The sequence below is a fragment of the Cervus elaphus genome, chromosome 17 (assembly GCF_910594005.1).
Source record: "Cervus elaphus chromosome 17, mCerEla1.1, whole genome shotgun sequence".
Lineage (NCBI taxonomy): Eukaryota > Metazoa > Chordata > Mammalia > Artiodactyla > Cervidae > Cervus > Cervus elaphus.
In genome coordinates this window covers 64,284,540-64,297,197 of record NC_057831.1, presented here as the reverse complement: position 1 = coordinate 64,297,197, position 12,658 = coordinate 64,284,540, and the positions used below count along the sequence as shown (strand labels likewise).

The 12,658-nt window shown below is 41.8% G+C and overlaps 1 protein-coding gene across 2 annotated transcripts in view; it reads right to left on the bottom strand.

Moving 5' to 3' along the window:
* Positions 1–12,658, bottom strand: part of GABRB1 (gamma-aminobutyric acid type A receptor subunit beta1) — a 410,965-nt gene that overhangs the window by 76,094 nt on the left and 322,213 nt on the right. The window lies entirely within an intron of this gene.

Genomic DNA, 12,658 nt, shown 5'->3' with positions numbered 1-12,658 from the left:
GGTAAGACCAAAGAAGCATATTGCAGCCAGCTTGCAAAAGTTTCTTATATTCTGAAAAGTATAGTTTATTATATTCCATCCTTAGCACTTTCATGGACACAAGGTCAGAAGTATTTCTAAAGTTGATAAACAATTTACAGAAGCAAAGATCTGTATATGTGAGAGGATTATAAGGTGTGGGTATTTGCGTAAACATATTCTGAAATATTTCATAATACCAATGAGAGAAATATGTCACAAAGACTGAAGTGTCTGAGAGTATCAGAACTGGGATTATAAATCCACCCTCTTTGCTCTATTCCACTTTGAACTTGACTAGAAGTTTGTGTAGCATTCCTAATGAGACAAAGCCATATGTACCATATAAATATATATTTCTTAGATTAGAGTTTGCTGAGCCCAGGTTTTACTTTACTTCCTTTCTTTGGCTTCTGCAGCTCTACACTCCAAAGTTTTCCTCCTATTTTTCTGGCTGTTCCTTTCTTATCTCTTTTCTGTTCACATCTTATTTGACCCAGTCATTAAATATTGGAGTTTCTCAGGCCTCCTAAGTCTTCATTCCTTACTCTGCATCAACTCTTCATGGAACTTCACCTATGCCTATAGTTGCAATTACCAAAATATTCAAGTGATTCACAAATTTATATCTTCAGGGTAGAGCTCTCTGTGTGATCCAGACCTGTATCATACACCAATAAATCATAATTAAACATGATTTCTTCCTTGCCCCCCACTCAGCGTCTAAAGGCTTCCCAGATGGGAAGAATCCGCCTGCAACGCAGGAGACGCAGGTTCGAACCCTGGGTTGGGAAGATCGCCTGGAGGAGGGCATGGCAACCCACTCCAGTATTCTTGCTTGAAGAATCCCGATGGACAGAGGAGCATGGTCCTGGTGGGCTATAGTTGCAAAGAGTCAGACACGACCGAAGTGACTGACCACTCACGCACATGCACAGAACCTAAAACATTCTCCTTCTTCTCATTTTGGGTGAATGACACCCTCATTTACGTACTAATCCAAGCAAACATCCTTGGAAATCATAAGGGTCATTTTTCATTCCTCTCTTTCTCATTCATATTGACTCTGTCACTAAATCCCATCTGTTTTTCCTTCTAATTCTCCCTTGCATCCATGTACTGTTTTCCACTTCCATCCTGATCCAAGCTAGCATCTTTCTCTCCTTGATCCACTCTGATAGTCTTCACAACGGTATACGTCCTTCCTCTACCTGCCTCAGTCTGCTTGCAATACTACAGATAGAGTGATTTTCCAAACACAAATCTTACTGTATCAGCCCTCCTTCCCCCCAGTCAAAAATCCACCAGTCATCCACTGTTCCCAGGATAAAGATAAAACCTCTTTTTAAATTTTTTTTAATATAAGATCCTCCAAGGTGAGTTCTCTACCTATATTGCAAGCTTCCACTCAGGCCGTGGTCTTTTTTCTTTTGCTGCTGCAGCCACAATAAATGTACTTCTGGGCACCGTGTTTGCCGGCATTCCTCCTGCTACAGAGTCTTGAATATGACACTGGGATCCAACCAGTGTCTCCTGCATTGGCAGGCAGATTCTTTACCACTGAGCCACCAAAGAAACCCTTGTCATTTCCTTACTCAGCCTATAAACAATAGACACATCCTCAAGGAAACTCTCTTGACCTTCAAAAGTCCATCCCCCCTCATTTGCCCTCTAATAACATAAAGTACCACTAGCGCATAGGCATTTACCAAACACAGCAATAAAAGCTGCCCTCTTCCTCCCCTGCCTGGATGCTCCATTATGGAGGGTAGGGAGACTCTTTACTTTTGCTCACCATGAACGTAAGAGATGTGGGTTTGATCTCTGGGTCAGGAAGATCCCCTGGAGGAGGGTATGGCAGCCCACTCCAGTATACTTACCTGGAGAATCCCATAGACAGAGAAGCCTGGTGGGCTACAGTCCACAGGGTCACAAAGAATTGGACATAACTGAAGCGATTTAGCAGGCATGCCTCATTTAGCACAGGGCTGGGTACCACCCAGGGTGCTTCACTTGCTGAATGGATTACTGAAATAATTTACTAGTTAACCAAACATTTCTGACTGTTTGATACCAACTTTAGAAACTATGTGTGTTTCTAAGAGAAGATATTCAATTTTCAGAGAAGGAAGGAAGTCATGTACTTCGGTAGGATCAGATGTACATTTTAATGATGTAGATAAAAGCTTCACCAGGCACTGAAAGACTATGTACATGCTGAGGGTTACACTTAGGAGAACGCTGAGCAACAGGAGCAGGTTGGAGATACTCTACTGACACTTCAGAGGATTTTAAGAATTTTTCAGTCCAACCATGAAAATTAGCACTCATGCCCATGTTCACTGGTGAGTTCAAAGACGTGGAGGCCCGAAGCAGATCAGTAAGTTTGATTTTAACCTGGTTACATAAGATTCTCTGTATGTGAGTCCCCCCAACCCCAACCCAAATTATTAACAATTATCCTTTAGTATTCTCTGGGTCCTCAGGGTGTTTTCAGTAAAAAGGCAGAAAGCCAACTTGTAGTACTCTAACCATATAAAAACCATAAAAACCGTATAATACTCTAACCATATAACACTAGACAGTGGCACCTGAGTAGTAAAAGCTTAGGTTTCCCTCTACACTCAGGTTCATTTCTTTTCTCTAGTTTTACTACTGTTGACCTGCCCCAGAGTAGACAGCAGGGGCCAGAAATCAGGAGCACTGTGTTGTGAATTGGATGGCCTGATTAATCAGTTGCAGAACTCTGGACGGCTTAGTCAGTTCAGTTCAGTCACTCAGTAGTGTCCAGCTCTTTGTGACCCCAAGGACTGTAACATGCCAGGCTTCCTGTCCATCACCAACTCCCGGATCTTGCTCAGACTCATATAAATTGAGTTGGTGATGCCATCCAAGCATCTCATCCTCTGTCGTCCCTTTCTCCTCCTGCCTTCAATCTTTTCCAGCATCAGGGTCTTTTCCAATGAGTTGCCTCTACACATAGGTGGGCAAAGGATTGGAGCTTTGGCATCAGTCCTTCAAATGAATATTCAGGGTCGATTTCCTTGAGGATGGACTGGCTGGATCTCCTTGCTACCCAAGGCACTCCCAAGAGTCTTCCCCAACCCCACAGTTCAAAAGCATCAATTCATGGGTACTCAGCTTTCTTTATGGTCCAACTCTCATGTCCATACATGGCTACTGGAAAAATCAGCTTTGATTGACGAACCTTTGTCAGCAAAATAATGTCTCTGCTTTGTAATATGCTGTCTAGGTTGGTTGTAGCTTTTCTTCCAAGGAACAAGCATCTTTTAATTTCATGGCTGCAGTCACCATCTGCAGTGATTTTGGAGCCCAAGAAAATAATCTATCACTCTTTCTATTGTTTCCCCATCTATTTGCCACGAAGTGATGGGACTGGATGCCATGATCTTAGTTTTTTGAATGTTGAGTTTTAAGCCAGCGTTTTTACTCTCCTCTTTCACTTTCATCAAGTGGCTCTTTAGTTCCTCTTTGCTTTCTGTCATAAGAGTGGTGTCATCTGCATATCTGAGGTTACTGATATTTCTCCTGGCAATCTTGCTTCCATCTTGTGCTTCACCCAATCCAGCATTTCGCATGATGTACTCCGCATACAAATTAAATAAGCAGGGTGACAATATACAGCCTTAATGTACTCCTTTCCCAATTTGGAGCCAGTTCATTGTTCCATGTCCGGTTTTAACTGTTGCTTCTTGACTTGCAGGCAGATTTCTCAGGAGGCAGGTAAGGTGGTCTGGTATTTCTATCTCTCGAAGAATTTTTCACAGTTTGTTGTGACCCACACAGTCAAACACTTTAGTGTAGTCAATGAAGCACAAATAAATGTTTTTCTGGAATTCTCTTGCTTTTTCTATGATCTGACAGATGTTGGAAATTTGATCTCTGGTTCCTCTGCCTTTTCTAAATCCAGCTTGAACTTCTGGAAGTTCTCAGTTCAGGTGCTGTTGAAGCCGGGTAGTGCTTTTGAGCACTACTTTGCTAGCGTGTAAGATGAGTGCAGTTGTGCGGTAGTCTGAACATTCTTTGGCATTGCTTTTCTTTAGGACTGGGATGAAAATTGACCTTTTCCAGTCCTGTGGCCACTGCTGAGGTTTTCAAATTTGCTGGCATATTGAGTGCAGCACTTTCTCAGCAGCATCTTTTAGGATTTTAAATAGCTCAGCTGGAATTCCATCACCTCCACTAACTTGGTTCGTAGTGATGCTTCCTAAGGCCCACTTGACGTAACACTCCAGGATGTTTGGCTCTAGGTGAGTGACCACACTATCATATTATCTGGGTCATTAAGATCTTTGTTGTATAGTTCTTCTGTGTATTCTGGGCTTCCCTTGTGGCTCAGCTGGTAAAGAATCTGCCTGCAATGCAGGAGACCTGGGCTCAATCTCTGGGTTGGGAAGATCCACTGGAGAAGGGAAAGGCTATATACACTCCAGTATTCTGGCCTGGAGAATCCCAGGGACTGTACAGTCCACGGGGTCGAAAAGAGTCAGACATGACTGAGCGACTTTCACTTTCTGTGTATTCTTGCCACCTCTTCTTAATATCTTCTGCTTCTGTTAGGTCCATGCCATTTCTGTTCCTTTATTGTGCCCATCTTTGCATGAAACGTTCCCTTGGTATCTCAAATTTTCCTGAAGAGATCTCTAGTCTTTCCCATTTTATTGTTTTCCTCTATTTCTTTGTATTGATCACTGAGGAAACTTTCTTATCTCTCTTTACTATTCTTTGAAAATCTGCATTCAGATGCATATATCCTTTCTTTTCTCCTTTGCCTTTAGCTTCTCTTCTTTTCTCAGCTATTTGTAAGGCCTCCTCAGACAACCATTTTACCTTTATGCATTTCTTTTTCTTGGAAATGGTTTTGATTACAGCCTCCTGTAAAATGTTTTGAACCTCTGTCCATAGTTCTTCAGGCACTCTATCAGATTTAACCCTTTGAATCTATTTGTCACTTCCACTGTATAATCAATCATAAGAGATTTGATTTAGGTCATACCTGAATGGTTTTCTCTACTTTCTGTAAGTCTGATTTTTGCAATAAGGAGTTCATGATCTGAGCCACAGTCAGCTTCTGGTCTTGTTTTTGCTGACTGTATAGAGCTTCTCCATCTTTGGCTGCAAAGATTATAATCAATCTGATTTCGGTATTGACCATCTGGTGATGTCCATGTGTAGAGTTGTCTCTTGTGTTATTGGAACAGGGTGTTTACTATAACCAGGGTGTTCTCTCGGTAAAACTGTGTTAGCTTTGCCCTGCTTCATTTTGTAGTCCAAGGCCAAACTTGTCTGTTACTCTAGGTATCTCTTGACTTCCTAATTTGCATTCTAGTCTCCTATGATGAAAAGGACATCTTTTTTGGGTGTTAGTTCTAGAAGGTTGTTTAGGTCTTCATAGAACTTCAGTTTCTTCAGCATTACTGGTCAGGGCATAGACTTGGATTACTGTGATATTGAATGGTTTGCCTTGGAAATGAACAGAGATCATTCTGTTGTTTTTGAGATTGCATTCAAGTCCCACATTTTGCACTCTTTTGTGGACTATGAGGGCACTCCATTTCTTCTAAGGGATTCTGGCCCACAGTAGTAGATATAATGGTCCTCTGAATTCCATTTACCCATTTTGGTCCATTTTAGTTCACTGATTCCCAAAATGTTGATGTTCACTCTTGCTGTCTCCTGCTTGACCAGTTCCAATTTACCTTGATTCATGGACCTAACATTCCAGGTTCCTATGCAATATTGTTCTTTACAGCATTGGACTTTACTTCCATCACCAGTCACATCCAGAACTGGGCGTTGTTTTTGCTTTGGCTCAGTCTCTTCATTCTTTCTGGAGGTATTTCTCCACTCTTCTCCCATTGCATAGTAGACACTTACCAACCTGGGGAATTCATCTTTCAGTGTCATATCTTTTTGCCTTTTCATATGGTTTTTGGGATTCTCAAGGCAAGAATACCGAGTGGTTTTTCATTCCCTTCTTCAGTGGACCATGTTTTGTCAGAACTTTCCACCATGACCCATCTGTCTTGGTTGGCCCCACATGGCATGACTCATGTGAAGTGAAGTGAAGTGAAGTCGCTCAGTAGCGTCCAACACTTTGCGACCCCATGGACTGTAGCCTACCAGGCTCCTCCATCCATGGGATTTTCCAGGCAAGAGTACTGGAGTGGGTAGTTTCATTGAATTAGACAAGGCTGTGATCCATGTAATCAGTTTGGTTAGTTTTCTGTAATTGTGGTTTTCATCCTGCCCTCTGATGGAGAAGGATAAGAGGCTCATGGAAGCTTCCTGATGGGAGGGCCTGGCTGCAGGGGAATCTGGTTCTTGCTCTGATGGGTGGGACCATGCTCAGTAAATCTTTAATTCAATTTTCTAATGATGGGTGGTGCTCTGTTCCTTTCTTGTAGTTTGACTTGAGGCCAAACTATGGTAGGGGTAATGGTGGTAATGGCGACCTCCTTCAAAATGACTTACGCCAGCACGCTGTGGCCCCAAGGACCGCTGTACTCCGTGCCCCTGACCCCAGGCCGGGCACTGTCAGCGCGAGCCTCCACCGGAGACTCCTGGACACTCACAGGCAAGGCTGGGGCGGCCTCTGTGGTCGCTGCTCCTTTTTCCTGGGTCCCAGTGTGCCCTCCCAGAGTCCGTCTCCCCAGTTCTGTGGACGTTCTGTAACCAAGCCCCACTGGCCTCCAAAGTCAGGTTCACGGGGGGTTCTCAGTCCCTCTCCTGAGTCCCCAGGTTGGGAACGCTGTTGTGAGCCCTAGAACTTTCGCAATAGTGTGAGAACTCCTTTGGTAGAATTATTCCCCAGTTTGGGGGTCATCTGCTTAGGGGCTCGTGGCGGGACTACCGGCGACCTCCTCCAAGAGCACTTAGGTCACATGCCTCACCCCGAGGCCTGCTGCGGCCAGAGCCCCATCCCCACAGCAGGCCCTGCTGACCCGCGCCTCCGCAGGAGACCCACAGACACGCAGAGGCAGGCGTGGCTCCGGTTCTGAGGGGCTCCTGGTGCACGCTAGGTTTTCTCTGAGCCCTCTGAGTGTCTCTGGAAGGTGTGGGTTCGATTCTAAACACTATTTTGCCCCTCCTACTGTCTTGTTGGGGCTTCTGCTTTGTCCTTGGATGCGGGATATCTTTTTTGGGTGGGAAGGAAATGGCAACCCACTCCACTATTCTTGCCTGGAAAATCCCATGGACGGAGGAGCCTGGTGGGCTGCAGTCCATGGGGGTCACAAAGAGCCGGACACGACTGAGCGACTTCTTTCCTTTCCTCTCCAACATTCTCCTGTCAATGGTTGTTCAGTGGTTAGTTACAATTTTGGGGTTCTCACAGGAGAAGATGAGCACATGTCTTTCTACTCTGCCATCTTTTTTAGGTCAACTGAATCTCTGCAGAAACATTTTGGAAATGAAGCATGTGAATCTCCTAAGCCCATTTAGAAATGGAGAAGCCCTCACATTTCTTGACAGCTCACACTGGGTATTACCCTTTGGTGTCTCAAATCCCGCATTAGAGGATTGTGTTAATGATTCTAGAGGCCCTTAGTTAACCTTCAAATTCCCTGATTCTTCACCAAGGATTTTTTTTTTTTTTTTAATTTATGCCTTACACTGCCAAACAAAGTGCTTTAGTGAAATAATCTAAACCAACAACCCCTACAAGACTGTGAATCCATACTATATAGAGGTGAAAAACACTAGCTTTTGAATCAGAAAGACCTGGGTTCAAAACCTTTGGCATTAATGAGCTGTGTAATTTTAAGCAAGTTACTTTTAAGCTTATGAATCTTTGTTACTACCTCTAGAAGCTAGTGATGCTTCTTTCTTCATGGAGATATTGTGAGGATAATATGAAATACATAATCCATGTGCAACACAATACTTGGTACAGAGCCTACAATGAAGCACTGATGTAATTACAACTTTTATTTAAAGAGAGAGTACTTATGGCTCCTCTGACCCTACGCTTGCTCTCCAGTAAGATAGACTTCATTTTCTGGTATCCATGAGTTGTGTTAGGCTGCAAATTTCTGAGCCTCGTTTTGTAACCAGAGTCTATCAGTCATTCTTAGCCATTCTCTGAATCAGAGCAGCTGACAGAATCTTCAGTGAGGTCATTATTTTTAGTTTTGGAACCGTTAGAGAGTCTGCAGGGGATTTTCCACGGCATTCAACAAATTAGCAAAGGTCATCAAAACAAACCCACTTACTGAATTCATTGGCTCGAAATCCTATCATACCAGTGCTGTTGTATTAAAATAAAGCACTTTCTACTCGCAGTATTTCCATAAAAAAATGAAGCTAAATTATTTTTAGATTGGCTCTGTTGTTGCTACATTTTAAAGTCACAAATTTTGATGGCAAGTCAACTCATCTCCTATCTGTAACCCCCTCACCATGTGATCATGTGATTCTTTCAGTCTAAAATTTCCTCACTTTTCCTCTCTGTCCATCCAAGTCTGAAGTCCCATTTCCTTTAGTAAGCCATTCCTAAATTATTTGATCCCTGGTCTCGGGTCTGCTTTGCTCTTGACCCAGAGCAGGACATTTATATAAATGTGTGTGTGTGTGTGTGTATATATATACTATATATATATATATTATATATCTTTTTCTAAGTGTGGTTTTGACTTTATTTGGCTCTGTACAAGGCATTAAACATAACATTAACATACCATACATAACATTAACATAACATAACAAACATAAACATAAACAAGGCTTTGCTCTTGACCCAGGACATTTATATAAATGTGTGTGTCTGTGTGTGTGTATATATATATATATTATATACATATATAATATATCTTTTTCTAAGTGTGGTTTTGACTTTATTTGGCTCTGTACAAGGCATTAAACATAATTCGTCTCTTCCATTTTCACAGATGCTCTTAATGACACTAAGCTCTGCTTAGTTGATTAACTAGCTTGTGAAGCATCCATCAACCAGTACGACAGACTAAACACACTGACGGCTCTGGACAAATAGTATATAGACCATAAGCTCGCTGCTCTCCATATCACATAAATATGTTATGGAAGAAATACTACAGAGTCAAGTAACTGATCCATTTTTCTACATGCCCTAAATGATGCCTTTGAATCAAGCCACACCACAAGACTGCTGGATCCTTTAGCAGCATCATTTTAGATACAATAGAATTGCCTTTCTGAGTTGTAGTTTGTTGTTATGCCAGCAGACCACATTGATGGATTGCATAAGAAAGAACTAGATAAATCTCTGAGCCTCTGTTCTGAATATCTACTGGAGAAATACTACAGAATAGTAAATTAGGTTTGGTTTTATGGACAATTTGAAATTTATAAGTTGATTGTGTTTCTTTGCTTTGGCCATTAAAAACCTTACCTATAAATTTGGGGTTCATTTCTCTCAACTGTATGGTCCACCTCAGTAGCAAGTTTTACTTTATTAGTTTCCCACCCATAGTTTCTCTTTGTCCTGGTCACCACAGCTGTTCACTCTAATCCTTTTACACCAAAAATGTGTTCTCTTAAGTGCCTTATATCTTTAGTAGAATAAGGTGGAGATTAAAAATAAATTCTTGATCTGTTCCTCTAGGGAATTATAGCAATTATAACTTACAGATGATTATCTTTCAATTATTTCCTGACTTGTATTTTTCTTTCATTGTTCTATGTCTCCATAACTTGGTTTTAATCCCGATTATATTCTTAAAACTCCCCTAACCCCACCACACACTGGCACCATAGCATATACTCATTGAATCTTTAAATCAGACTTCTGGATAAAGGTCTGCTTCTAGGTAACTAGCTGTGTGATCTCGACCTTAATGTCATTGAGACTTGTGGAATTTCATTCTCTTCATCTGTATCTGACAGAATTGGCCTGAAATGATCTTCAATGCCCTCTTCTAGTCCTAAGATTCTGTCACAATTGTATGCGTGAGTTTTTGACACAAGATATTTTAAGACAGATCTGACTTAATAAACTACTCACAGATATGGATATGACCAAGTGACCTATTTATTGCAGAAGATGTCCATAAAGAGAAGGGCTCTGTCTAAGGGAGATTTACTCACTTTTTCATTAACAAAGAAGAGGACACTTCCAGACACTTTGGTTCAGAATTTAAGCTGGAAGAACAATTACAAATGGGTAATAAAAATGATTTAGAAGGCCTAGGCCTTTTTAATTATGTAGTTTCACACCTAGAAAGTGCAGATTCCAGTTCTTTTAGTAGAAAAGAGGCAGGGGGATGTTGCAGAGGGACCCTAAATGGAGACCCAGTTTCAAGTCCAACATTGGTCACTAATTAAAGAAACAGTGCATTGCCTGTCTCTGTGCCCTTGATTTTTCAGTAATGAAAAGAGAAAAATTATCTGCCCATACCTGCAAGATGATTTGTGAGGGTCAAGCAAGACAATGCTAGATAACCCCTTTCAATAAGTACAAAGTGCTATATTCATTTGTATATGTGTGAATGGCCACGGGGCAAGAGATAACCTCTGACGACTCAGTGAGTATTTTTGGATTGCTTTTACGGCTAAACTGGATGATTTTGCAAAGTTGGTGGTTAAGATAGCTGAGCCAATCTCAGATTCTTGGTGTTTCTTAAGTTTGTGAATGACTCAACAACATATAAATCTCTCCACTTCCCAATGCAACCTCACTGGAGTTGAGGACAAAGTCTTATCAAGATATAAGCACCACAAGGCCTGGGTCCATGTCTATTTTGTTCACTGGACATAAAAGATCAAGTCAAATATCTGTTGATTACATGGAGGGGAAGCTGGATGAATGATGAGGTACCCTCCATGGCTGTATGTCTTGCTCCTTTCCTATGTCAGTTAGGGCACAGGATTCCAGGTTGTGTTTCAGAAAACTTATACATAGTGAGACACAGGATTCTGAGATCACTTTGAAATGCCAGTGTTTGTTCATTTGTTGTCAACTTGACATCATAACACCAAGTATCATAGAAGAGAAGCTAGAACGATTTCCCCAGAATCTTCTTACCCAGGTTAGAGTTTACCAAAGAGAGGCATTCGTGTCAGTACTGGAAGATGGAGGAGGAGAGACCATTATTTTCTGGGGACAATTGCTGCTAGATTCATGGGTAGATGTGAGATTCAGTGACTTGCTGGGGAGCTCTTGAGTACCTCTACTTTGATAAAGAGTCAGAGATAATTGGTGGGGTCGCCCTAGAGAGACTGAGTCTTGCAACACCTTCTTTTGCTTGGGTGCTCCAGGCTGAAGTTGCTGCAGTTGATTTTTTTCACCTTGGCCCACCAGCTTTTCCAGTCTTCATGTATTCTCTTAGTTCTCTATGTTAAAACCTATGTTATCTTAATACATTGGATAGCTCTTGTGTTTTCTTGATAGAAATTTGACTAGAAATAGAATCTCAAATGTTAAATTTGAGAACGGTGGCTCAGAAAGTAAAGAGTTAAAGCCTACAATGTGGGAAACCTGGGTTCAATCCCTGGGTTGGGAAGATCTCCTGGAGAAGGAAATGGCAACCCACTCCAGTACTCTTGCCTGGAAAATCCCATGGACAGAAGAGCCTGGTAGGCTACAGTCCATGGGGTCATCACAAAGAGTCAGACACGAATGAGTGACTTCACTTTCACTTTCAAGCTTCAACTAAGTGCATTTATATACATAGTTAGCACCTTGGGGGAAACCATGAGTTTTTTTTTTAACAAGGCATCTAGGTGTTATTTGGGCTTTCCTGGTGGCTCTAGTAAAGAATCCAGCTGCCAGTGGAGGAGATGCAAGAGACGTGGGTTCAATCCCTGGGGATCCTCTGGAGTAGGAAGTGGCAGTTCACTCCAGTATTCTTGCCTGGAAAAGCCCATGGACATAGGAGCCTGGTGGGCTATAATAGTCCATGGGTCTGCAAAGAGTCAGACATGACTGAGCAACTGAACACTAGGCATTATTTAGTAAACAATTGCTCTTCAACATTCAGCAATACCTTTGAGGCCTGAGAAAGTTGATGAAGTTTTCCAAAGTGTCTTATTTTGCTCTCTTAGAAGAACTCGGTTCAAAAGGGCACAGTTTCCCGGAGTGAAAAGAACAGATTGTCAACTCATCTTGTCCTTAATTTAGTCTGGACTTGGTTGCTTTTTAGCCCTGCATATTTAGCAAATTCATTTAACTTCTCCTGGGCTTAGTGACTGTATCACCATGACAGGAGTCATGACATCTATCTTATATTTCTTGAGACCCCTTGAGAATGGCATTCAGGCATCTGTACAAATGCTACTTTAGGAATGTAGTCTTTGGGGGACTCAAATGAAAATGTATGAAAGCATTGTGTATATATGTCATTATTCTCTAGACTCACTTTCACATATAAGAATAGAGATTGATAAAAGTTCAATGAAAGTAACTTGCAGAGAAATAAAGCATTTCTACTATGCCTGAGTGTAAACATGGTGATCATATGTACACCCACCTCTAGGAGATTTAACCCAATGTGGTTGTCAACAAATGAGGCAGTGACTGAGAGAGGGTGTCATATTGTGGGGCTGAGACTCCATGGAACAACTGAGAAAGTCTGTATCGCTTCAGCATAGGATGGTTTTCAGACCCATAGAATGGAGGTGCAAGCTGCTCTCCACTCAGAAG